Raw genomic sequence first — 25,517 nt, forward strand, 5'->3', positions numbered from 1 at the left:
TCATACGGCAGCAAACTGAATTTGGCACAGGTCACATTTTAAGTCACCGAGGAGGTGCAATGAATGTCATCTGGGACTTGTTTAATACTTGAAAGCAACTCTTAAAGGTTCAGTTCAACATTTTTGGCAAATTCTCCTTGTTATTCACCACGCTATGAAATAATCATGTGACATTATGTAACTGTGTATATTACAACACACAAAGCAAATACTCTGAACTACTTTGACTTTTGAAATCACTCCGCCCAGCAGCCGTGTCTGGGATGTAGTTTCGGCTGCATTTGCCTAAAAACAACTCTGTCTCGTAATGTTACATGATTATCTCATAGCGTGGTGAATGTGCAGGTCACAACTTGTCCACCAGAGCGTTTTGGAGTTGTTGGATTGTGTATTTGATGAGTTTGATGAGGGACGGGGGACCTGTACCATTCACTGAGCAGCTTGCGTCTCTGCCCTGAGGATCTCAAAACAACATGCACCGATAATTAAAGGTAATGAACCTACTGCTATGACTATAGGGATTAAGGTGAGAGGAGAATTTGCCAAAATGTTGGACTATCCCTTTAACTCTTGTCATTCAAGGTGAAAAATTAGCTGACCAGCACTCTATAGACTGCACCCAAAAAAACGCCCAGAACTGGGTTATTATATCAAAATGAGTGTTTTATCTGCTGACTCTGAGGAAATGGCCTAGAAAACATACGGCTAAATGTCATGGTAGTAAAGGTTAGGTTTCATTACGTGTGTGTGTGTGTGCATAGGTGTAATATATGCATATGTAAACCACTCGTATAGATGTGCACTTATGTAAATGCTAATGCAACAGTAAAATAAAGGCCAGGGTGTATTCATGTAAAGCAGCCATAAACCTCATATTAAAATTTCTGGACCACACACACACAGATGTTTGTGTAACATAGTTAATCTCAGCCCAGCTCTTAAATGTACGGCCATGAACTTTATTTTAGGGCTTTGACTTCTTTACCTCCTGTAAACAGTGAATCATGTCTCACTCTGTATTAGCATATATAAAGTAGTGTGGTCCAGAAGTCAGAGAGCACTTCCCTTTGGACTCGGCTGTAGGTGAGATGACAAGTCACATGAGGCGGTGAGAGATGAGGGCAGCGTTAATGAGTTAAAATAGATAAATATAAAAGAAGAAGACAAAGAAGAAAGTGTCCGGTGCACTGTTAGTGTTAATGTTTCCCATCTGTATTCCCCTGCAACATTATCACCCTCAGCTCATCTCTCTCTCTCTCTCTCTCTCTCTCACACACACTGTTACTCCCCAGGCAGCAAGAGATCAAATCCCGCTGCGGCAGTGATGGATTACACGGAAAATCCTTACAAATTTTTCTCAGTAATGACAAAAACTGTGACGGGACTGTTATATGAATTATACACTCGTAACGAGGTGAGCGTGACACCGGATCTGGTTACTAAAAATAATGGCGCTGTCCTTAGAATACCTGAAGTCTTTGTTTCCCTGTTCATTTTCTTCTTCCTGCCTCTCACGTTTGGAGCGGCAGCGTCGTCGTCCAGGCTAAGCAGGAAATATCTGAGCATTGCACAGCCAAAACCAAAGTGTACTGAAGGGAGCTGAGCCTGAGGAGGAAGCACAGCTACAACTCTCTTAAACAAATTAAGTAGCGAGCGTTGCTGATTCAGCCAAATTTCAAAAACTCAAGGTTTGCCAACAAAGCTGCTGCTGCTGAGAAACACTTTGATGCAGGATTTTCACTCCGGTCTAGTAAAACTCTGACGGGAAGAGTAACTAAGGCTAAATGTAAAAAGCATAGAGCGCAGGGCTCTTTAAGAAAAGGAGCAGGGTTTTTGCCAAAAAGTAAATAAGGTAGCTGGTGACAAGAAGTTTAAATGTCAGGAGCAATCCCCAAGGTGCCCTCGAGCAGCCGAGTTCACCCTCCAGCTGATCCGAGTGCAGTTCTTCTAGTAAAAGGCTCCAATGAATGAATCCGTGTACATAACCCTCCTGATCCCTACATTCAAAACCCAAGTTCATTCCTCTGAATAACACCAGAGCTCTGGCTGAGGAATAAAAAACCTCTCATCAGAGTCTCGGCTGAATGGAGTTCATTTGTCACAGTCGATGAAAAGTTTGTGATGGAAAAATCTCTGTGGGTTTTAATCTCTACAGGCTGAGACACAATGATGATGATGATGGTTTGTAACATACAGTAGTTCACCGACGAGCCACCGTGCAACCGACGTCACCAATTCTTATGGAAACAGATTTATTTCACACAAAGACGAGCAGATTTTAACATCACTGTCCTACTTTCTCTAATACTGTCGAAACCGAAAGAGTCAATTGTGTCATAAAATGCAGTGTTTCTAATGAGATTCCCCTGCAATCACAATTAAAGAGAGGAGAGAGATTTATATTTTATGAATACCAGAGGAGAAGTTCATGTACAAATGAGGAATCAGAGACGCTTTACACAGCACTGAACTGTAATATATCTAAATATAAATAAATAAAAAGTTGTAGCTGTATAAAGTCACTGGAATATCACTTCCTAAAAAAAAAGTTTTGGATGCCACATCAGACACACTCCATATTTCAACAGCAACCCCCTATTGAAACATAATTTACCTTAATTAGTGACGCACCTTTCTGAGGAGTGAGGCAGATATTACCCAGAAGCCTCGGATTGAGTTCTCTGCCTCGCACAGTCAACAGTGTGTTTGTAATCCTGTTTGCAGCACACACACACGCACACGCACTAACACACTGTCAAGAGTTGCTGCCAGGCAAAGAGCTAAGAAGACAGCAAACCACAGTTGTTGCATACACACAGCTGCTTATGCTGCAAAGTAAGCAGTGTAACTCAGTGCAAGCAAAAAAAAAATGTAAAAGTTGGCAAGAGTGAAAGGAGAGAGCGAGAGAAGGTGCGGACCGAAGGGGTGAAGGAGAGAGAGAAAGGGGGGAAGAGGGAGGAGGAGGTAACTCAACAAATTGGATATCAAATTAGATTATGAGCGTGGACATGTCTCCTGGTTCACTCGGGCCTCCTCACTTTGTCTGCTTCTTTATCTGTCACACCTGAGTAAGTCACAATAATGTGAGTGGAGAGAGAGAGAGAGAGAGAGAGAGAGAGAGAGAGAGAGAGAGAGAGAGAGAGAGAGAGCGCGTTTGGCTTCATTCTTGGCCTCTGTCCACTTCTCACACAAACAGATCAGATACGCAAAGAAACACACAGCCAGGCATGCACGCAAACACACAAAGACGAAGCGTATAATACTATATCTACACACGCACACTGCTGGCAACATGTCAGCTCCACTGAGGAAAAGAAGAAGTAGACATGAGACTGACTTGCTGTTGCCACTCTACAATATCACATTTTCATGTTGTGAGGGGTTTCTGCTTTATATTTCATTGCTGTTCAGGGTTCAGTGTTGGGGCCCTTACAGACCGGGGACATGACACAAAAATGTGTGAAAATCAAAACCATTCATATCGGTGGAGAGACACGAACCAGCGACAGACATGACGTGAACCAAAATTTCGCTTTGCGTCGGGTGGTTCTTTGACTCCACATCGTGCTTCAAAACCGTACAACACACACCTACTCGTTGATTATCCCTCACCAGGCACGTGCACACATAGGGCCCAAAGGGTGCTTGAGCCCCTGCCCTTTTTGCCTCGTATTAAAAAGTGCCCTTTTTTATGTTTTTTTTTTTCCAATAAATGCATTCCTGTTGTGTATGAGGATGTAAACAACCGCGCTGTAAAAATGCCACGGTTATCTACCGTACGCTTTTCCTTGTAATACACAAAGTATTGTGTATGTACGTTGGTGTGTGTGTTGTCCGCTGCTGCTCCGCTCGGTCCCTCACTGAGGGGCGGAGGGTGGGGGGGGGGGCTGCCCCGCGGTGCGCGCTCCCTCGCGGTGCGCGCTCCCTCACATGCACGTCCAGAGAGAGAGAGAGAGAGAGAGAAGCTGCTGCCTCATCGATAACCCGCCCATATATGAGACGTGACAGTGGAGCGACTTGTGTCGAATCTCGTGAGTTATATCCACCAACATCACTTCCTTGTCGGTTCTGACAAGTCGCCGTCCACTTATTCAATGAGCTTAATATGAGTCATATTTAAGAAAAGCGCCCATTTGTGTTTGTTTAGCTGACTGCTTGTTAAGAGTTAAGCCCCACCCCGTCCTCTGTCTAACATCACCTGAATGTAGTGAACAGCAGCAGCAACAGGAGGAATCAGCTTGATTTCACTGACTATTTGAATTTGTTTCCAGATATTGAGTTACTGGTAATTGTGACTTTGCTGTGGTAAATATTGCTGCTGTTGGTAAATATGCACAGTAGCAGTCAGAGATGGGGACTCGAGTTTGCGACTCGAACTCGAGTCGCACTTAAGTCGCACCCACAGAGACTTCAGACTTGACTTGGACTCGTGCCCAAAAGACTTCAGACTCGACTCGGACTCGTGTTTTGAGACTCGTGAACAATCTTTATTTTTTTTTTGGCTCGTGCCTCCCTCCTGACAGGACGACCGACAATCTTTTTTTTTTGCCGTTAACACACCACTAGCAGAGCAGCGCCACATGGCCGGTAACGTTATTCAGATGGAGGTTAGATCTTCATATTGAACTCCTACAGAGTGCAGCCAAACACCAGTGTCTAAAGAGAGAGGAACAGCAGAGCTCCTCTGACAGCGCAGTCAGCTGCGGGTGAGTGACAGGTGACTGTGAGCCGGCTTTTTTTTTTCTTTTTTTTTTAATAGCGGCACCGTCCGTAGCCTACATGCACAACGCCCGTTTGTTGTGAAACTTTCCTTCACGGGGACTAGCTGCTGAATAACGGGCACATATCAGGCTACTGTAGGCTAAATCCTCCTGTTTATTTATGTTTTTGCTGCGAAATATGACTGAAGGCTCGTATGGAAGTCTGTACGTGTCGACACGCCCCCATGAGTTGACGGAGCTAATTAAAAAAATAATAACAACGATGCGGATCCAGAAAGGTTTAGCTGCACATAAAGATGTGAGCTACCATCCAGATCTTATGACCTATAATTAACAGCCTAAATCATTTTCCATGTTGTTCATCTGGGTTTTCTGAATTCAACAAAGCAAAAAAAGAGAGAAAAGGCCAGTGCAGAGGGGCAGAGCAGCCTTGATTATTTCTTGACTCACAAGCTTTCATTGTGTGTTTTCTTCATATTGCATTGCAATATCCTGTTTAAAGTGATCGTATACTAAACAACTAATCAATACTGTATAGATAAAGGAGTGATAATAATACAGTAAATGCTTTGAATCTCTTAGATATAGCTGTGCAGTATCTTTAGTAGACCGGGTAGCAGCAGATGATAAAGGGTCATTACAACCAGAAGAGACAGGAGACTTTTATTTTTTAGAGACTTGAGACTTGACTTGGACTCGTGACCAAAGACTTGAGACTTGATGAAGTCTCACCCCTCAAAGACTTGAGACTTGACTTGGACTCGTGACCAAAGACTTGAGACTTGACTTGGACTTGCAAAAAAAGACTTGTGAACATCTCTGGTAGCAGTCACAGTAGTCATTTCTTGGTTTTGTGTGTGTAGCCTACTTTTTTTTTTTTTCTGCAAGCCATGTTAATGTGCACCCAATACCATATTAGCCTTAGCCACCAGTTCAGAAGTCATGACTCTGTTTCGGGAAGTTGGGAAATTGGTCCAGCGTGTTGTCTGCAGTCCTGAAGGCGTGCAGGCTTTCTCTACCGACTAAATAGTAACTGTAATTTATTTTAATTTATTTATTTTGATATTAAGGCCTGAAAAAATTGTACACTGCCCTTTTCTGATGTTGAGCCCCTGCCCCTCTATGTCTATGTCTGTTTACGTTGTGTCACCGTCGTCTTGTTACCAACTCTACTACCAACAACCCGCCAACTGTGTGTCAAAAAAGAGTGTGCAGACTAGTCTGCATGGCTGAAACCAGCATAAAGCTGTTCATTTATCCATTACAACATTACATGTCTGATCACTTAGACCTAGGTAGATGGGAAAGGCTACATTCCATTAAAGAAATGGCATGTTTGATACAAAAAAAATGTTTTTTATTTTGAACATTTAGCAAAAACATATTTGAATTGATCAGTAGCAAAGTGCTTATTGTAAAGCACTTACTGTCTGTTCTCCCCTCTCTCGTGAGGAGAAGATGGGAGAGAGAGGAGGAAGAGGAAGAAGAGAGGGAAGAAGGAGAGAGGGAGGTAGCAAGATCATCAAAAGTGCTGCTTCAGACACTTAAAAAAAAACGGAGCCTGTCTGAACCTGCTAGAGCGCGCGACATGCACACAAACGGACCGCTGTGCCATACTAGAATGATAGCCACATGAAAAAAAACATAGGCTACAAGTCGTCCGAGTCATCTTGTGTCGAGTCGAGTCCAAGTCTGGAGTCGTTAGTCGTCAAAATTTGTGACTCAAGTCCAGTCGTCTACCTCCAATATAGCAGTTCACTGTCCCGATGCTTCGCCACACATCGTCCTTCATTTTGGTGTCTTTGTAATGTTTGTGTCCCATTGTCAAACAAGACAAGGTGGTGAGAGACATAGGTTGTTGACATTGTCATCATGGTGTTATGTAGGGTTGTGACGTACCTCCTTTCCACGCAACACGATTGGTTGATGCGTTTATTCGCCAGGCGAACTCTCAGAAAAATCGACCTCACTCCAAAAAAAGAAAAAAAAAAATCCCATTTTCGCTGCACAATATTCGTTGTCTGTGTGAAAGGACTCATGGTGAAAGCCAGAGTTAAAAAAAACATACTGACGTGCAAATTACTTTTATATACACACACACATCCCCAGTGTGTAAGGGCCTTTATGCTGCAGGTGTCATGAGCAGATCTGAGGCTGTCACATTTGCACATGTGAGTGTTCGTCTGTCAGATCTGGATCAACTTGAACATGAACATGCCACAGCTGAAAAATTCACCCCAGAGCAGAAACACACCAGCGAACATACGACATCAAGCAGAACTTTGGATGTTACAGTGTTGGAGCTGCAGAGTGACAGACGAGGCAAAGAGCTCGGAGCTGCAGCGAGAGCAAAAGAAATATGTAGAATAGTGAAATCAATGGGCTGAACAGAGCAAAGCTGAGGTCGATAGCTATGTATCTGTATTCTCAGAGGCAGCCGCTCTCTACTGAGTCTACTGAGGCTTTTATCAACCTTTACTGGACCATGACCCACAGTTACTGCCCATAATTCTCCCAATTGCAGCAATTAGCTGTGATATTGAGTGTGGCATTAATTTATATTGCATTTTAATGAGAATTATAGAAGCTCAGCATTGTGTAAAAGGCTAACTCGTTTCCAAATGATCTTTTATTGTAAAAGCTTCAAACTAATATACATAACTATATAACAAGCAAACACATGGCGGGTCACGTCTCCAACTTGACAGGGTCTGTGCTGAAGAACTGAAGAATCTTACAAAGTGCAGTGAAAGTGTCTTTGCTTGTTTCAAACCAATGCAGGTGTTATTTTCTCATCTATAGGGCCTATGTTGTTTAATATTACACCTGAGCTGATCTGGGTGTGTTGGACAGGTGCAATATTGGAGTGGTGCAGTATTTGTAGTTACTTCAGGGTGGATCGCCTCAATTTCATCATCAATTAAAGATTTATTTACACTTTTCATCAAATAACAAGATATTTGGGAAGTTGCATTCCATTCTTTTTCACGCTACACTGGGGATCTGTGCACAGAGCTGCTGTTTATTGGATGTTACACCCACAACACACCCATGAATAATAGATTAAGCATAGAGCCCTCTTGGACTGTGCACCTGGCTGCATGTGCAACCATGTGATGCCTCAGTCACCTTGACCTTCGGCCACCACATTGCCATCAGTTCATCCTCAAGTCCAGATAAATGTTTGTGTCAAATTTGAAAAAGCTCCTTCAAGATATCGCACTCCGGAGGACGCGAGACAGACGGGCGTACAACCTGAAAACACAAACCCCTTCAGTCCTGGCTGTCACAGGAATGGAGGCCAAACTAAAAAAAAAGAAAAAGAAAAGAAAAATGCTCTGTGGTGTCTTCAAATCTCAGAAGAAGTGTGCACAGCTCCACACAATCCATGTATTGAGAGGTAATGCCAGAGTCAGATTGGCCTGATGCCTTTTACAGTTGAATCTGCCACCGAAAGTGTCTGTAAATTCTGTTTAATGCATCGAGAGCTGGTTACAACAGAGACACTGATCTCCAAACAGCCTCAGACTTTGTCAAACAAAGGAGAGATGATGACTTGAGGTTTCCCTCCAGAAGATTATTGGTACAACAACGGGAGGACGGGATTATGGAAACATACAACACTGATTTGTTGGTGTCAGTTTTACCAAGCTGCGTTGAATACATTTCAACTCCTGGTAGATATACATGAGCTCTACCTCACAGTGTTGTAGTGCAACTGCAAATAATGCTGCAATTTCCTCAATGGCAAAGTGTGACAGTTAACAAACTACAGCTGCTCTTCAGCCCCAGTGGCACTGGGGTCGACACGGCGGCAGGTCAGATACCAGGGGTGACTTCAATAAACACACACAGGGGTTTTTGCTTTTGTGCGAATCCCACAGAGGCGAGGCAGAATGATATAAATGAGGTGCATCGTGCATTTTCATTCAAAATCCTTGACAAGAAGGTTGTAAGTTGCCTGAGGCAGAAACACTTTTACAGCAGTATTTAAAAGCACAAGCAATTTGGCTCGAGCAGAAGGGTTCACTCCCCAGACCTGTTTACTCAACAGAAACATCGTATTACACAGGAAAATTACAAATACGACTGACACAGCTGTCATGTAAAAACAGATGAGGGAATCTAAGAGAAGATGTTAAGTAGCTATGAACAATACACAAGGGTGTAACTACAAAAATAAATCACCCTCGCTGCCTCTGCTGCACAGCTCAGCAGTGAGCTCACTCCATAAGAGGCAGGATTCATGTATGTTTAGATAATATTCATATAAGAGGAATGCAATCTGCTTTTGTCTAAGTTTATTTCTTTATTAGGATTCCCATCAGCACCAGAAAAGTATTGGCAATTCTTCCTGAGGTCCTCAACACTCACACACACAATCATACACACAAAAACACAAACAAAAATCGGTCACATTTCTATAAGAAAAAGTCATTTGTAAGTACTGGAAAATATTCAGTTTCGTACAAAAATGCTTTCCAATATGACCCTGTAGCGCCACATTATGTAATAACGTTGCATTATGTAAAAATGTAATACATTTTCACCTCATGATGTAATAATGACACATTTTTACTGTAATAATCTGCCACATTTTGTAATGAATTCTTGACACGTTATGTAATAAGCCATTACATAATGCACCAAATTACTACATTTTCTTCATTAAAAAAAAAGGGCAACACCTGCATTTTGTAAGAACTGATGCAATATGTAATAACTTATTACAAAATGCTGCAAAGTTTAGATTGCGTACAAGAATTTTATTACAAAATGTGGCAGATTATTACAGACACACTATCTTTTCATACTTTCAAAAGGAAATATGGTACTTCAAATACATTTCACTGCAAAAGTTAGTAGTATCATTTGGATAATCCACTTTATTTATGGTTGCCCAAATATTTGAAGCTGTTTTTTTTTTAACAAACCTGACAGTATTTTTTTTTTTTAACAAACCTGACAGACAACTGTTGGTGTCACGTTGCATCCATAGACTGTAACGTCCAACAGTGTGGCTCAGTGCCTACAGAACAAAGATTCAGCTTTAGTGGGGCGGATTAGCTAAACAATCGTTCACTTTGTGATAAAAGCATGAAATTTGGTGGATGTGTTGGTGAATATGTTTCAAACAAATCTGGATATTGGGCCACCTCAAAAGCGCCCCCTAGTGGCCGTGGCAGCCATTTGTTATGCAAATAAAGGAATGATTAATATAAACTGCCCTTTTAATAATACCAACTGGTGATGTATTGTATATTGTTGGAAAGCCTGATTAGTCACCTTTACAACGAGGTACAGCTTGTAAGGATTGTGCATTCATGGAATGAGTAACGGGGCTAAACGTGTGGGTAGCGCCCCCCCAACAATGTGCATCCCCTGTGGGGCGGATTAGCTCAATAAATCACAAGAATTGTTTATTTTGTGGTAGAAGCACAACATTTGGTGGATGTGTTGATGGATATGTTTCAAACATTTTTGGTTTTTAAGGACCCTTAAGATTTTTGCCTGTTGCCCGGGTCAACTGATTTTTTGCCGGCCATTTTGAATTTATGTCCGCACAAATGGCGAAAACGCCAATTTTCATAACTCCTAAACCAGACATCATACAAAGACAAATGAACACACTTTTTCCGATAATTATGACTCCAGGAATCAAATGGAAAGGTCGCTGAGATGGTATAACCATTCTTAATCAGAGATAAATGAACTCTTGTGTAGTACCAAAAATGTTTGAAACATATCCACCAACACATCCACCAAAATTGTGCTTCTACCACAAAATAAACAATTCTTGTGATTTATTGAGCTAATCTGCCCCACAGGGGATGCACATTGTTGGGGGGGCGCTACCCACACGTTTAGCCCCGTTACTCATTCCATGAATGCACGATCCTTACAAGCTGTACCTCGTTGTAAAGGTGACTAATCAGGCTTTCCAACAATATACAATACATCACCAGTTGGTATTATTAAAAGGGCAGTTTATATTCATCATTCATTTATTTGCGTAACAAATAGCTGCCACGGCCACTAGGGGGCGCTTTTGAGGTGGCCCAATATCCAGATTTGTCTGAAACATATTCACCAACACATCTACCAAATTTCATGCTTTTATCACAAAGTGAACGATTGGTGTAAAATATTGAGCTAATCCGCCCCACTACTTTGAAATTTAACACCATGAAATCATAATTTGTCAACATTATGTATTTCCTAGTTTGTATTACAATGAAAGAACGCAATAATAATCGATTTTTGGAAATGTAATAATCGACTAATAATCATCCATGTATTCACCACCCCTATATACGTGTGGACGAGCTCTAAGAAGAGGAAGAAAATGCTTTCACTGCCAAATGAGACACTCCAGCAGATGAAAGTAGCCTCACAGGTAGAAATGAACCACCACCACATCCCAAAAAACACCCAGACAGACAAACACTGTTGTTCTCCTGACGACACACACACGTAGCGAGCACACAGCGATTGAGCCAGAGACACACAGAGGGGATTTGTCCAAATGAGCTGCATGTGAGAGATGAGTGTTGAGTGTAATCCCCACAGAAGGTAAATAGACTGGGGAGGTTTTCTATAAGCAGCCGGAGAGCAGAGCTCAGAGTGTCACCTCCTGCTGTGGCTTTGAAGACGGAGGCTGGAGAGCACAGAGCCAGATAGAGACGACCGAGAGGAGAGGAGAGGAGAGAGAGAGAGAGAGCATCTGGTCTGTTTTTATCTGTCTGCTCCTCACTCTCTACATTTCTATCCCTTCTCTGTCTTGTCCTATTTTCCTCACTGTGTTTGTCTGCATTGTTCTCCGTCTGACTTCTCCTCTATGAAGATGAGATGAATCTTTAATGATTCTCTGTGGAAACTTTTCTTCTTTTGTTTTTTCTTTCCTCCGCAGAACCAGAAAGTTGTGGAAGACGGAGAAGAATAAGGAGAAGAATAAAGCAGAGGAGGAAATATAAACAAGAAAACAGAGCACAAGGAAGTGGGATTATATAAAGTCATCTGAGCTGTCAGGAGGAAAACCTTGTAAATCAAAAACTTGTCATCATGAACTAAGAAACGCAGCCACTTTCCAGGATGATAGCAGCTCATTTATGACGCCATTCAAAAGGAAATCTGAGAGGAAGTTAATGATGCCAAGACACTGGAGAGGTTTTGTCAAAAGCACTGAGAATCTCTAATGCAAAATGCAAATTACCAAAAATCTGAACAGTTTGTGTCCTATGCACATCTCCAGAGGATAGCACAGTGAGAGACAGGTCGAGCACCTTCCTGCAGACAGAGAGCTCATGTGTTACCATTTATAGGACACACACACAGAGAGAGAGACACACACTGTCAGGGTGTTGGATTGATCACTTCCTCTCAGCACAGATGATTTCCTGTCAGTGTCCGAAAACTGCCAACAGAATTTAATTTAGGAAAATACGTTTTATATAGCTCCTCAGAAGCAGGAGGAGGTGGGACACTGGTCTCCTCTTATAGCAGCCACTGATTTAAACTGGGAGGAGTGTGTGTGTTTGAGAGTAAGGGCCAGTCCCAATACACCCCCTAGCCCTACTTTTTAGCACTACCCCTAAATTTTGCGCGTTCCCGCGAGAGTAGTGGTGTCCCAATTGCTCTTTGCATGTAGGGGTAGTGGGCATAACGAGGGGTAGTGGGTATGAATCTAGCCCTTCAGAGCGAGGGATTTCAGATGCTGACTCGCTCAGGTAGGGCCAGAGAAAATTTCCCAGAATCAGGACCCGGAGCACCGAGACGGTGCTGTTCAGGGGGGGCGGGGGGGTTTACGTTACTAACACAATGGTGGCGACAACAAGAGCACATTTCTGGAGCGGCAAGGTGACTATTTTTTAGGTTTTAATAATTTTTTTTATGCAAGAAAGTAACTGAGATCGCCTATGTGTGTGGTCGGTTTATCCAAATGACGGCTGTTTAGAAGTTTTCTCCGACGTGACTGGAGGAGTCAAGCTCCACCTGTGGAGCGATGACCAGGACATCACAGAGGCAGCAGCCGGTCTGCTGACGTGCTCTGCCGGACACTCTCGGTGGTCGATCCCGGGGGAGAAAACGGTCGTTAATTAACTTACCCGCAGGTTTTTAGAGGTTTACCAACGGCTGGTTAAATTCGTTTTAGGAGATAAATCAGTCTGCATTACATTTTATTAAGTTATATAACATGGCAGCATTTTTAATTTGTCATGATGAATGACAAATAAAAAACAAACAATCGTAACCGTTAACTCCATGTTGCTGCTGGGTTTTTATGGTGCGATATGTGCAAACATAACTATGCAGTGACGTAGCAAGTGGTGTCCCAATCCCTAGGGAAGATTACAAGCCCTACCCCTTGTGGCTTCATTTCGAGGGTGAAGTGGTAGTGGATGAATTCTAGTGGTAGTGGATGAGGGCTAGTGGTTGTGAGTAGGGTGAACATTGGGATTGGGCTCAAGAGAGAGGGAGTGAGAGTGAGAGAGAGAGAGATTACTTTATTTAAATTCACCAAATGAATGAATGAACTTTATTTGTCATTTTACACACTGAACAATGAAATTCGGTGTGGCTTCACTCCAAGGTAAAAATGACAGAAGAGAATAATTGTATAGAAAGTTGGAAAAAAAAGAGCACTATATTAAAATATACTCTAAAAAAAAAAAAAATTAAAAACTGAAACTAAGACAGCACTAACCAGTCAGTATAAAATATAAAACATGCAGATGACCCCCTTTAATCTACAATATCCTATATTTTAAAGAGAATCTATGCAGGATTTGTAGCTTAACTACGCTACGTTTTTACACAGTTTTGGAGTAATTGTAATGGTTTAATAAATGACATGTAACTTGTTACAGGGAGAATTTGTCTCTTGGCTGAAAAACAACTTTGCAAGATCAGCGCTGCCGCCACGGTGTCACAGCTCTCATCTCTAGTGACATAAATGTGCCCCGTAACCCGTAATCTCTTGTTTATGACGGATTAAAACTACACAAATATACACACGTCATAACATCGTATATAATGTTATCTATCGCTCTATTGATTGATAAATGCACATGGCCGGGAGGAGGATTAGCAAAACAGCTGAAAAGCAACCAGACTTATTTCATCTTTAAAGCCTATACAATTTGTGACTTAGCCTAATTCCCAATGCATGTTTAAATTGTAGAGCTCCAATGATTGGTCAATTGGTCAATTGACAGAAAAACCCTGGAAGTTTTTTTTTTTTTTTTACATTTGCAAATGACATCTAAATTATAATAAACTAAATATCTTTGAGTTTTAAAATATTGGGCAGGCAACTTGAACATTGGCTTTTTCTTCATCACCTGATGCTAGCAATTAATCAAATAAATAATTGTCTAATTAATCCATAATTTCCACTAATATCTTAGTTTAGAATAATTAATCTTAATGTAAATCTGACTTTGTCCGGCTGATGTGAAGTGTACAAAGATGAGATATCGACCTTCACTCTGGTGCCTCCCTCCGGCCGAACTCTGCATATTTAACGTTTCTTTAACTCCCACTGATGTAAACTGCGTCCAGATTTTCATCCTTTCATCAACATTTCTGTATAATGGGTGTTGCAGCCCCCCTCAGCTCCACCAGGCCACAGTTGTGCCTGTAAGTTTTGTTTTGTCATGAAATATGAAAATCCTGCCGTGTGCAACTTCATGAGAAAAAAGTGTGTTGGAGTTGCAGCGATCGTTGAACTTTCAGAATCTGGATCCGATGGTGCTTTGTCACTGCAGCTGCTCCTTGTACATATTAATGTCTCTCCAATGTGTCTATCAGTCAGTCTCTTTATCTGCATTGCAACACTCTCCCTCCCTCCCCGTCTCTCATCAGCCTCCATATCTACGCCCCCCCTGCCTGCCTCCCTCCCTTCATCTCCCACATTGTGATCCTCCACCCCACCCACCACCCACCCACCACCCAACTCTCACTCTGTCAGCAGTGAGATCAAAGTATCAAGACATGGGGTATTTAACCCGTCACTGGTCCTGCTGATCAGCACCTTCTAAAGTCCTGCTGGCAAACTGACACAGGCTGAGATCGGTCCAGACACACAACACACAAACGCCGCCACAGCCGCCTGCGCACACACATGCTGACTTTTCATGTATGACTCAGAGACTCAAGACAGCGACAGATGGTGCAGCATTTTTTTTACACCAACACATCTTTGTTGTAATTCCTTATATCTTTTTATGTAATTGCATTATTGCAGCAGCTTCACGTTTTCCTTTTTTTTAACAGGATAAAAATTTGTTTTGCTTCATCGAGTCTTCAACACCTGCTTTTTGTATTCAACTGAGCATTTAGCCAAATCTGTCATTTTAGAAACCTGAACAGCAGCGACTGTTTTTAAAAAAAACAATTAAAAGGCATGAGATAGATAGATAGATAGATAGATAGATAGATAGATAGATAGATAGATAGATAGATAGATAGATAGATAGATAGATAGATAGATAGATAGATAGATAGATAGATAGATAGATAGATAGATAGATAGATAACATTCTGATAGAAATACTAAAGAAGAGGAAAAAAAATACATATAAAAGAAGAATGCAAGATAAATAGCAGCAATACAAAAATACTTAAAATATTAAAGATATAAACGTGTTCTTATAGATGTAAAAAGGAAATTTTTTACTCGGTGCACTTTTTCCACAAGGACACACACAGCATTATGCCTTAAGATCGTCAAAAAGTAAACAGCAAACTTTACAGCGTATATTTTCCATATGTATGCACATACACACCGCAAAATCTTGTAAAAACCTGCACACACACACACACACTCACTACTAAGCCTGGAAAGGAGTGAGCGAGGAAAAGAGGACAGGTTATTGGCCTTTAAAACGCAGAAAGTGCTGATGCTTGCTATCGATTGATATCTTTCATCTGTTCGATGGGGTGAACGAACGCATGCATAATCACAATTACAGAGGGCTCTGATCTCTAATCTACTGCCGATTCATTTTTGCCAATGCCTTACGTTTATATTCATTAGCTCTTTGAACTTGAAAAGGTGGATTTCCTTTCACACAGCAGCTGAGGTCAGACGCCGCTCGCCGCTGTCACACGACTTCTCCACCGCAGAGTTTCTCCCCCTCTCTTCAGTCTTTAGCTCCCTGTATATCTATCCATCAGTCAATCCATACCTCCATGCATAAAATCCATCCATATCTCAGCAAAGTTACCTTGTCCTTTGACTTAGCGGGGGGAGACACTACTGAGCATCTAATCTAAACTTTGTGAAACAGCTGCCTCATCTGTTTTCACAAACTCCCATTGTGAATGCTCCTGCTAGAACATTTCTTCAGTTTCAAAGTGGTTTCATCATAAAATGGGTGCCTTCATAATATCTGAGGAGAGCAAAGGAGAGGCCATAAATTAGCACATTTATTACTCTTTCATCAGAGTTGCCAGAGTAAGCTTGTGTTTTAAAGCAGAGTGGTAAGACAGAGGATTCAAACGTTTCCCAAAGGGTGAGAAATAAGCTAAATGAAAGCCCTCGAGGTCTCACCACTAATTGACCTGAGCTTTTGCAAATTGCCTGTGAAGGTACTTCACACAAAATCATAATTGTCTTGACAATTTCCTTTTTTGGGGGGTGAGCTTGCAAAGAGACACAAAAGGGGACATGTCTGTGACGTTTCAACATCTATAATAAGAACCTCTGGGATTTACAGGATCCATCCAACATAGCAAAGGAAACCATTTAATCAATCCATCAACTGAGACTGAGTGTTTTGATGCAAAGACTTTTATGGAGTAACGACAGCTTCAACAAGCAGTCCCACCTTTCCTTTCATAGCCTTTCACCTCAACCTCACCTCAGGCTCAGACACGCCGTTATTTTAAGTGCTGCCATAAAACATGACAGCGGAGCAAATCGACACCATCAGAAATGCAATTAATATAATGGCTGTGGCAGTTTTTTCTCCCGACCTCTGTGACCCTTTCTCGAACCTATCGTGGCGTTAAGTGCTGTGGGCAACAAGTATTGACAGGTCTGTTTGGCGGCAATGATTGGGCTATTGATGAGATGATATGGGGGTAAATATAAGGAGAGGCGCCCTGCGGATATAAGCGATAAAATCTGTGAACACAACTTCAACACAGGCCAACTAAAAAAATATCCAACATCCTTCTCAATCTGCTCACATTTTATCATTTTGTCGCAGCCTTATGCTTAAAATTAAAATACACTATAATGGCACGATGAGCTCTGCAGGTGGCTCATTGGTTTATATGAAGACAGGTGTGATTATGTCCAATCAGCTGAATTTGCCACACAGGTGGATTCAAGATAAATGAAGGCACCTGAGCAAATTGATACTTGAGTTTTTCCCCTTTTTCATATATTCACAAAAAATTCAAAATTTCTGTTTTCACTTTGTCATTATGGGCTATTGAGTTCAGACTGATGAGGCTGCGGCATGAGAAATGTCTGAATACTTTGCAAATGCACCACGTTTCATTTCTGCCTCTGACTAAATTGCCCAGTGAGGCAACATGCCTCTTCAGATGAACTAAAAAATGACTGCATACAGCAGAAGAATGATTCATAATGCTCTACAGAGACGTCTTCCTCCATGCAAAAAAGCCCCGTGTGCATTTTTCTTACTTTGGAACATTTTTTTTATTTTTTTTTCCCCCACCCATTACCACTGAGAAACAGACATAATGACAGAAACCAACCGAAATGATAAAACCCATCATCAGTCTGACAGCTGGAGAAATCGTCTATGATGGAGCAGCGGTGGCAAAACCACCTGAGACTTTGAGGATATTTCATTTTCACTGAACCGTGTGCCATGGAGAGATAAAAATCCAAGGATGAAACAGACTGAATAAAGCACAGACATTTCCATCTTTTTTAAACTACGCTCTACTCTCATCTTTTTTTTTTTTTTTCACTCCCATTCAACGCCACACTTGTGACTCATGGAGCCAGACAGGACTCGGGGCTTGTTCTTGTTGTTTGCAGACACTTTGTTAGTTTCAGGTTTGCACGTCGTTAAATGCGTCTTTGTTAACAGATGTGAGGACAAACATCACCAATTAGACGACACCAGCAGGGGGCCCGGGTTGCACACTGTTGTGGCGGAAGAAATTAATTAATTACAACGTGTAGCCGAGTTCAGCGAGTGACGAAGTCCATAATTCTCCTCACTCGTCACCGTTCGTGTCGCCGAGGTTCATTCACGAGTCATCCACTGTGAATGACTCGTCAGGATCTGCATTATGCAAATCCTCTTCCTGTGCGTTGACAGCGCCGGTGCTCGGCTGCTTCCTGCGAGGTTCGCTTATGAATGTAATTATTGTTTTTCCAGATTAATTTGTCAGTAGATTAGCCCCGACTTTGTCACAAAAACATTAGCTGATTTTAATCATCTCACATTAACCTTTCGCTCGTTAAAGTTGCCCTGCAAAGTCTAAATGAAGTCATTTCCTAATGTCTGTCGCTTAATGGGTCAGTTGACCCAAATTGCAAAAATCCACTTCTATTATCACTTGTGCCGAGGATTTCTGACATTTACATTTTTACTGCCATAAAAACACAGTGGATACGACCGTGATTTTGTTTTCAAGTTACATTTCACAACCTCAACACCACATGAAGAGAGAGTCACAGTTAAATATGGTATAACAGTTTGTTAACAGCAGGGTTTGTTGTTGTTTTTGGCTGATTTACTGACACGTCACTGTATGAGAAATAACAAATGAGTTGTCACCACTTTTATTTTCTCTATCATTTGAGCTATAATGGAATTTAATTGTGCAACTTCCTTAACATAGTTTAAATGTGCTTGCGATGTGATTTAAAATACCTTAAAACTGAACAGTGACAAACACAATCAATGAAAATAAAAGTAAAATCATGTAACCCAAGGTATTTAAAAGTAAAAATTAGTGTATGAAAGCCTGATAAAGATAAAAAATAAAACATATGTATATATAAAAAAAGGTGCACCACAGGTCTCCTAAGGGGTTTAAAGGCCTTTTTATGAAAGTGAGTTTTTAAAATAGATTTAAATTGATTAATGAGCTAGGGACGCTGTTCTACAGTCAGACACAATATTATCACGACACTTCGATAGAAACACCTCGATACAGTATTACTGTAATATGCTCTGATATATTGCGATTTACTAGCTATTTTCAACTGCAAATGATGTATCCAAATGAAAACTTTGTTAAAATGTGTTTTTTCTAACAAGTGTTTTTTCTAACAAGTCTTCTCGTGTTTTTTCTAACAAGTCTTATGGATGCCAAGTATCTGAAAAGATACTTGGCATCCATAAATTGATACAATATCCCAATGTAAAATATCTTGATACTGCTGCTCTTGCTGTATCGATTTTTTTCCCCACAGCCCTTGAGTCTAGGCCTAAGGAGTCACTTTAAATCTTTTAAAGGTGTTTTGGCCTGAAACGTCCATCACTACTGACAGAGACATTGAGATTTTACACCAAGCAGTAGTGAAGAACAGGAAAGATGTTTGTTTGTTATTCCACCTGCAGCAGGTCATGTTCAGGTTTCACCTCTCTCTCTGATGATGTTAACTGAGTGGTGTCCATCTCTTTTTGGACTGCTCCTCTAAAGGCTCTTATCACCACCCTGAAGTCCTTTAATTGCACTTCTTTGAGACAGAAAGACGTTCACTCACTTCAAACCCACAGACACACAACCCTCGTGTCCTCTCCCCCTTCCATCTTTTCATGATATACTTTATTTAGAGAAATTTAACAACTCTTGTAACTTTTATAAGAGATTTAATTATATGATTGCTTGTGTTGATTTGCACTCAGTTTAAATGGTAGGGTCACATCCAGTTTCTCTAATTGGTCTGGTTTTCATTAAATGCTCTAAGAAATTTATGTCCAATAAGTTTTGGTTGGAAGAGTTTCTTAACCAACAAAATCACAATCCTCTAAAAAAGACTTGAAGAATATTTAACAAGGTAATGACACACCGAAATCTGAGCAGTAAATCTAGAGTTAGCATGCATTTAAAAAAGGGTTATTGAATTTATTTATTATTTTTATGGCATTTATGGCCAAGTTCCAGAAAATACATTTTAATCTTACCGAGCCCTCTGGCTTCTGGTTTTGTTAGATATTCCCACCAAATAAAAGATGAAGCAGAAGTGAGAGAGACAGAAACGCAGACAAAAAGAGACTTAAGTTGGAAAGCTCTCCAAGCTTTACAAAGTCGATCGTGGCTTGCGTAACTCAATTTCCTCAACTCAAGTTCAGGAACATCATGAAGATAATGGATTTCTTGTCAAGGGAACAGGGGGCTCGGTGGTGTGAGAGGCCAGCTGCACACACACACACACACACATAGTGTAGTACACAGAGTTTATGTAGAGAGAAGGATGACTAAAATGTCAAAGTAAAGGGATAGAAATGTTTTTGAAGAAAAGAGAGAAACCAGAAGAGAGGGAGGGATGCAAGAGATAAAACGAAGAGACGACGGTGGGACTCAATATTTTAGCTGTGGGATAAAAAGAGACCCGGAGGGAAAAGCAGTGGGCAGAAAAGAGAAAGTTGAAAAGAAAGAGTGATAGACAGGAGGGAAATGAAGCGCAGAAAGGGAGAAGAAAGGGAGGAAGAGTCAAGAAAGGACAAACTATTTGACCAACGCTTTAAAATGACACCCGCAGGAGACGGAGATGGAGAGAGAGAGAGAGGGAACAAGACGAGGGGAGAAAACAAAGAGAAGAGAGAGAATTATACGAAAGCATTCAAAGGTTAAATTATTTTATTTTTTGCTTGAGGATCCGGCAGCACAGATGAGCGGTGATCAAAAGGGAGTGGGGAAACAAGTGGAGGGGAGACAACGGAAGGACAGAACAAAATGGGAAGAGGGAGGAAATGATAGATGGTTTCACTGAAGGATTAAGAGGGACCCTGCGGGCCGTCCCAGAGGAAGGGAGGATGATCAGAGAGAAGCACTGACAGTTGGCGGAGATTTAAATTCTCACAAGTTTTACATGAATAACTGAGGTCTTTTTATTATTGTTATTATTAAGTTGTTTTCCTTAGAAGTTTGTGCCCACTGATGGAAATTTTCAGAACGACCTGGAGGCTCAACAGATTTTATTTACTTTGCTGATTTGTCATCGGGAAAAAAAGTGACTTACAGTAACACAAGTGACAGGAAATGCCCAATAACGGTGTTTCCTCCTGGTATTTCTTTCCTTTATCAGTTCATCCTTGAGTCCAAGTTAATGTTTTGTGGTAAATGTGTTTAAAAAAAAACTCCCTCTGGGCAGAAGAATGAGATGTGATGTAACCGTGACCTTTGCCCTTTGAAAATCTAATCAGTGCATCTGAGTCTGAACAAACGTAAAAAATCTGAGGAAACACCCTGAAGGCATCACTGAAATATTGAACACACACAACTTAGAGGAAAAAAGAAAAATGCTCCATGAGGGCAGAGCACCCCTGACCTTTGACCTCCATCATCTCACCCAAATACATTTCACATTGACGCAACAAAAACAAGACCAGGAGCAAGAATATCAGACCGGCATCATCACATAAAACTGACACTTTCCACTATAGTTTCGATGTCCAGGCGGTTTCTGAATACGACCCCGTGTCCAGAGGGTTACTGAGATATCGAGTTCATCAGAACGGGACGGACAGATGGAGAAAAAAAACAATAACGCCTCAGGCCTCAGTTGTCACCAGCGTGGAGACATAAAAATGTCATCATGATGTGATGTCACCACTAAATACTTACTAATGACCTCAGAGTACATTTATTCTTGGCTTAGAAGTATGTAAATGATACTCATCAGTAGGGTTGTCACCATCATGAAATAGGACATACAAATATTTACTGCGGTAACTGTCTTTTTCTGATCATTTTATGCCACTATTATAGTATAAGCCTATAATACACAGAGAGCCATTTATTGGCATTAAACATTGGGACATATACATAAAAATTGCATTTCTGTTTGACTTCAGGCTTTGCAACTAAATCCATGACTCTAATGTCAATAAGTGCTCATTGAAATGCGGTCGTCGAATATTAGAAATTAAGCGCCTCGAGAAAGAGGAGGAGGAGGAGCAGAAGAAGAAGAAGAGCGATTATGTCTTTAAAAGAGGACGGTGAAAAACGACGTGGAAATAGTGATGGAAATATGACATTTCTGTTAAGTTTCTTCCAACTGTTTTTATACAGATGAATGGAAACGATTGTAATGATTATGCAAAACGATTGTGGTGAGCTCAAATAATTGCTATCAGGTGTTTATGTAATAATTGTGACAGGCCTAACTTATCAGTAATACGTTCCTGCATCAGTATTCAGAGGATGAATCAGTGGAAAGAACAAAGTAGTGATCTCTTTCTCATATCACAGCTGTAAAACATGTGTCCTGTGTGCTCAGTGTTTACCTCAAGACATTACGAGTTCATCAAGGCTCGTTGTTGCACCAGTGACAAATCAATCTCTCTCTCACTGCACACACACACAGCATTAATGTTTTCCTTGTCTTCTCACACATATTTAACTTCCTGCTCAACAGTGAAAGTGCATTTTCTCCACTCTCTTGTGTTTCAACGATGCATTTCCCTGTCGCCTCAGTCTAAGTGAAGTGAAGTAGTGAAACAGTGAAAACTACAAAATGCTGTACAGTAGGCTACATCAGCTGTTGCACCATGTGTGTTATCCATATGGGAATAAAGGCAAAGAGAGAGAGACGGAGCAGAGTGAGGCGGTGCAGCCATGACCGTTTGATATAGGAGATGTTGATGATATTGCTTACTCATGTATGACAATAAATGCATTAAATTATCACTTGGCTACACACACAGAATTACATACGCACTTGATATATCTGAGGCAAGCCGAGGCAAATCTCTTTGTATAGCACATCATCATTTAGAGGTCATTGTGCTTCACTGATTTTTTTTTTTTTTTTTTTTTTTTTAGAGCAAAGGAATAAAAGTAAAGAGCACAATAAGAAAATCAGTCTAAAAATGCAGATTATAAAATGGATAATATCCCATCAAAGTGCAAGATTAAAAGATTAGATGAAGGCTTTAGGAGAATAGAGCAGTTTTTTTTATTTTTTAGATTCTTTTTAAACGGTTTGTGCAGATCTGATCTCCACTGGGAGCAGCTTCCAGCAGTGGGCAGCACAATAGCTGAAAGCCATTACGTTTTAATTCTAGGCACCACTAACTGACCACATATTGTTATATATAACAATATCTGGAATATATTCAGGGCCCAGACCATTTAGAGACTTATAGATGGTAAATAAAACTCCAGTCAGATACAGCGTTCACGTCAAAGACCTGAAAACTGAACTAATAAGATTAGAGCCATTTTAACAATATAATCAAAGTGGTAAATAACTTAGCTTTTGTAGGTTTGATTTTAAGATAATAAGCAGTACCATAGTTTATTGCAGAGTGCTTACTTGACTAATAACTGACTGCAGCTTTGTTATTGATTAATACGTAAGTATGTATAATTGGACGTATGTGTGTTTTTTGTTATTTCAGTGAAGCTATGGAGCCAAGAGAGCACACTACTTTTGGACTGTGTTTGTATGGGATTAATGTTTTTGTCAGTTTGTCACTGTTTCTGTTTTGTAATAAAGAAAGTAAACATTTTGAACGAAGAACACAGACTGTGGAGTTTTATTTTTGAAGCACGCGTCAGCTGCGTTTGTAAGAAACAGACAGAGCCACAATAACAATTGGTCTTACTTAAGCTATGTATTTGAGGTTATATGTCTGATCTCCATCCATCACCAACATTTTTTATTTCTTTAATACTCTCAACTTTGCAAAGATGCAACTTTCCCCAGTCTAAAACTATCTCAGTCTCTTCTTTATTTCAGTGGAGGAAGTTTTGTTGCATGATGCAGTAGTTCACTTCTCACTTGTTCGAAGCACAGACACAGAGTGTGCTCCTGGGAAATATGGCCAAGATGGAGCATGACCAATGAGAACAAATCCTTGAGAACCGATAGAGAGACAAAACAATGTGACTTCAACTCAGTGCAGCCGGGGGAGACCTTGTTCCAATGTGGTGACTGGAACAAACTATTTTAGAGCCGAGCTGAGAGGGAGCAAAGTGGTAACAGAGAGGGCAAACTTTTTTGGCAGATCCAAGGTGGCAAAAGAAGCATCTACTGGCCAACACTTTAAAAAGGCAAGAAAGATGAACAGACGAAAGGGCAGACACATAAAATATATAATAAGAGAGAAAGCCAGAGGCAGCAGGTGTAGCAGCTTTGTGGAGGAGAAAAAGGACGTTAACTTTTCCACTGGATTTTGACAACAGACAAACAGAAGTGACTTTATCTGAGTGAAGGCTGCAGCCAGGTGTGAGTTAAAGGAGGATCTGATGAAGGGAGACACAGAGGAGGAGAGATGCTAATCAGGAGTAATGGTCTGGAGAGCGTGAGATGAAAACCGGAAAGTGAAGAAATAAATGAATGTGCTGTACGTGTGTGTCCCATCTTCAGTACTTTTATTTTTTTCCCCCTCACAAATAGACCGTGTTCCTGTCTGATGTCTCTCTCACCGAAACATCCCCTAATGATCTGTTTTCACAATATGAATGCTGTGCTGTGAGTATTAGATTTTCCTACAGAGATATGACTGATGTGTATTTTGTGATAATGAATTAGCTTCAGTACACAGCTCTACTACTTCGACTACAAGGGGGAAAAAGATACAGCTCAATCTAAAAAACATATTTTCTGCTCCCACAGATAAAAATCTGTGACAATGACTTCAGTGGATTCCTCACTTGTTTACCTACATCCCCCCAATCCCACCATCACTCACAAGCACACTCGCAGTGGCTTAATGCATTTGAAGAAGATCCGTTAGTGAAACATCTACAGTACAGTCTCTATAGTATTTCTTTCAGTTTATCTGCCTTGCCTTGTGTGGTGTGTGTGTGTGTGTGTGTGTGTGTGTGTGTGTGTGTGTGTGTGTGTGTGTGTGTGTGTGTGTGTGTGTGTGTGTGTGTGTGTGTGTGTGTGTGTGTGTGTGTGTGTGTGTGTGTGTGTGTGTGTGTGTTCCCTCCTTTCCACTCTCCCACTGTGGTTTTATCTTTTTCCAATAAATCCAATTTCTCCTCTGGAGTGATTAAAGTTCAACCACACCCTCTCCCTGCTGCCCTGTGGGCCCCTAACACAATCATATCAGCAGCATTACTGAGGAGGACAGACACATGGAGTGGGCTTTGAGTAAAGAAGAGACACCCATGTGTGTGTGTGTGTGTCTGGATCATGGCTGCATACGTGTAATAATTTCCATGTGAATGTTAACAACCTGCACCAACACTGTCACACTTCCAGCTTCCAGTTGATCAAGCTTTAAAAAAAACAGAGGATTAAAAAGGTAGGAGAAGCAGAAGGTGGTGGATGGTTCAAGTTCAGAAGAACTGATGGCTGGAAAAGTTTCACTTCACACAGAGACTGATTTTAAAAGAACCACTACTGAGGTTAATTAACCTCAAACTGTTTCAATGATTTCAATGCAGAATGGCCAGAAGTGAAAGACGAGTGATACTGGACCGGTCCCAGGTGCCTGTGCAAAATGATTTCTGTGCATAAGAGGGAGATCAAAATATCTATGTACTACAATATTTTTCTGTCTTAGCTGAAATAAACAAAGTCCACATAGTAAGTTTGTGAAACCACCAATTATAGTCCCATGAGTCCATCACAGCGAGAGTAACTCACGATACTGTCACAATATGTTATACAGTACG

Source organism: Trachurus trachurus (genome assembly GCF_905171665.1).
Source record: "Trachurus trachurus genome assembly, chromosome: 14".
NCBI classification, from domain to species: domain Eukaryota; kingdom Metazoa; phylum Chordata; class Actinopteri; order Carangiformes; family Carangidae; genus Trachurus; species Trachurus trachurus.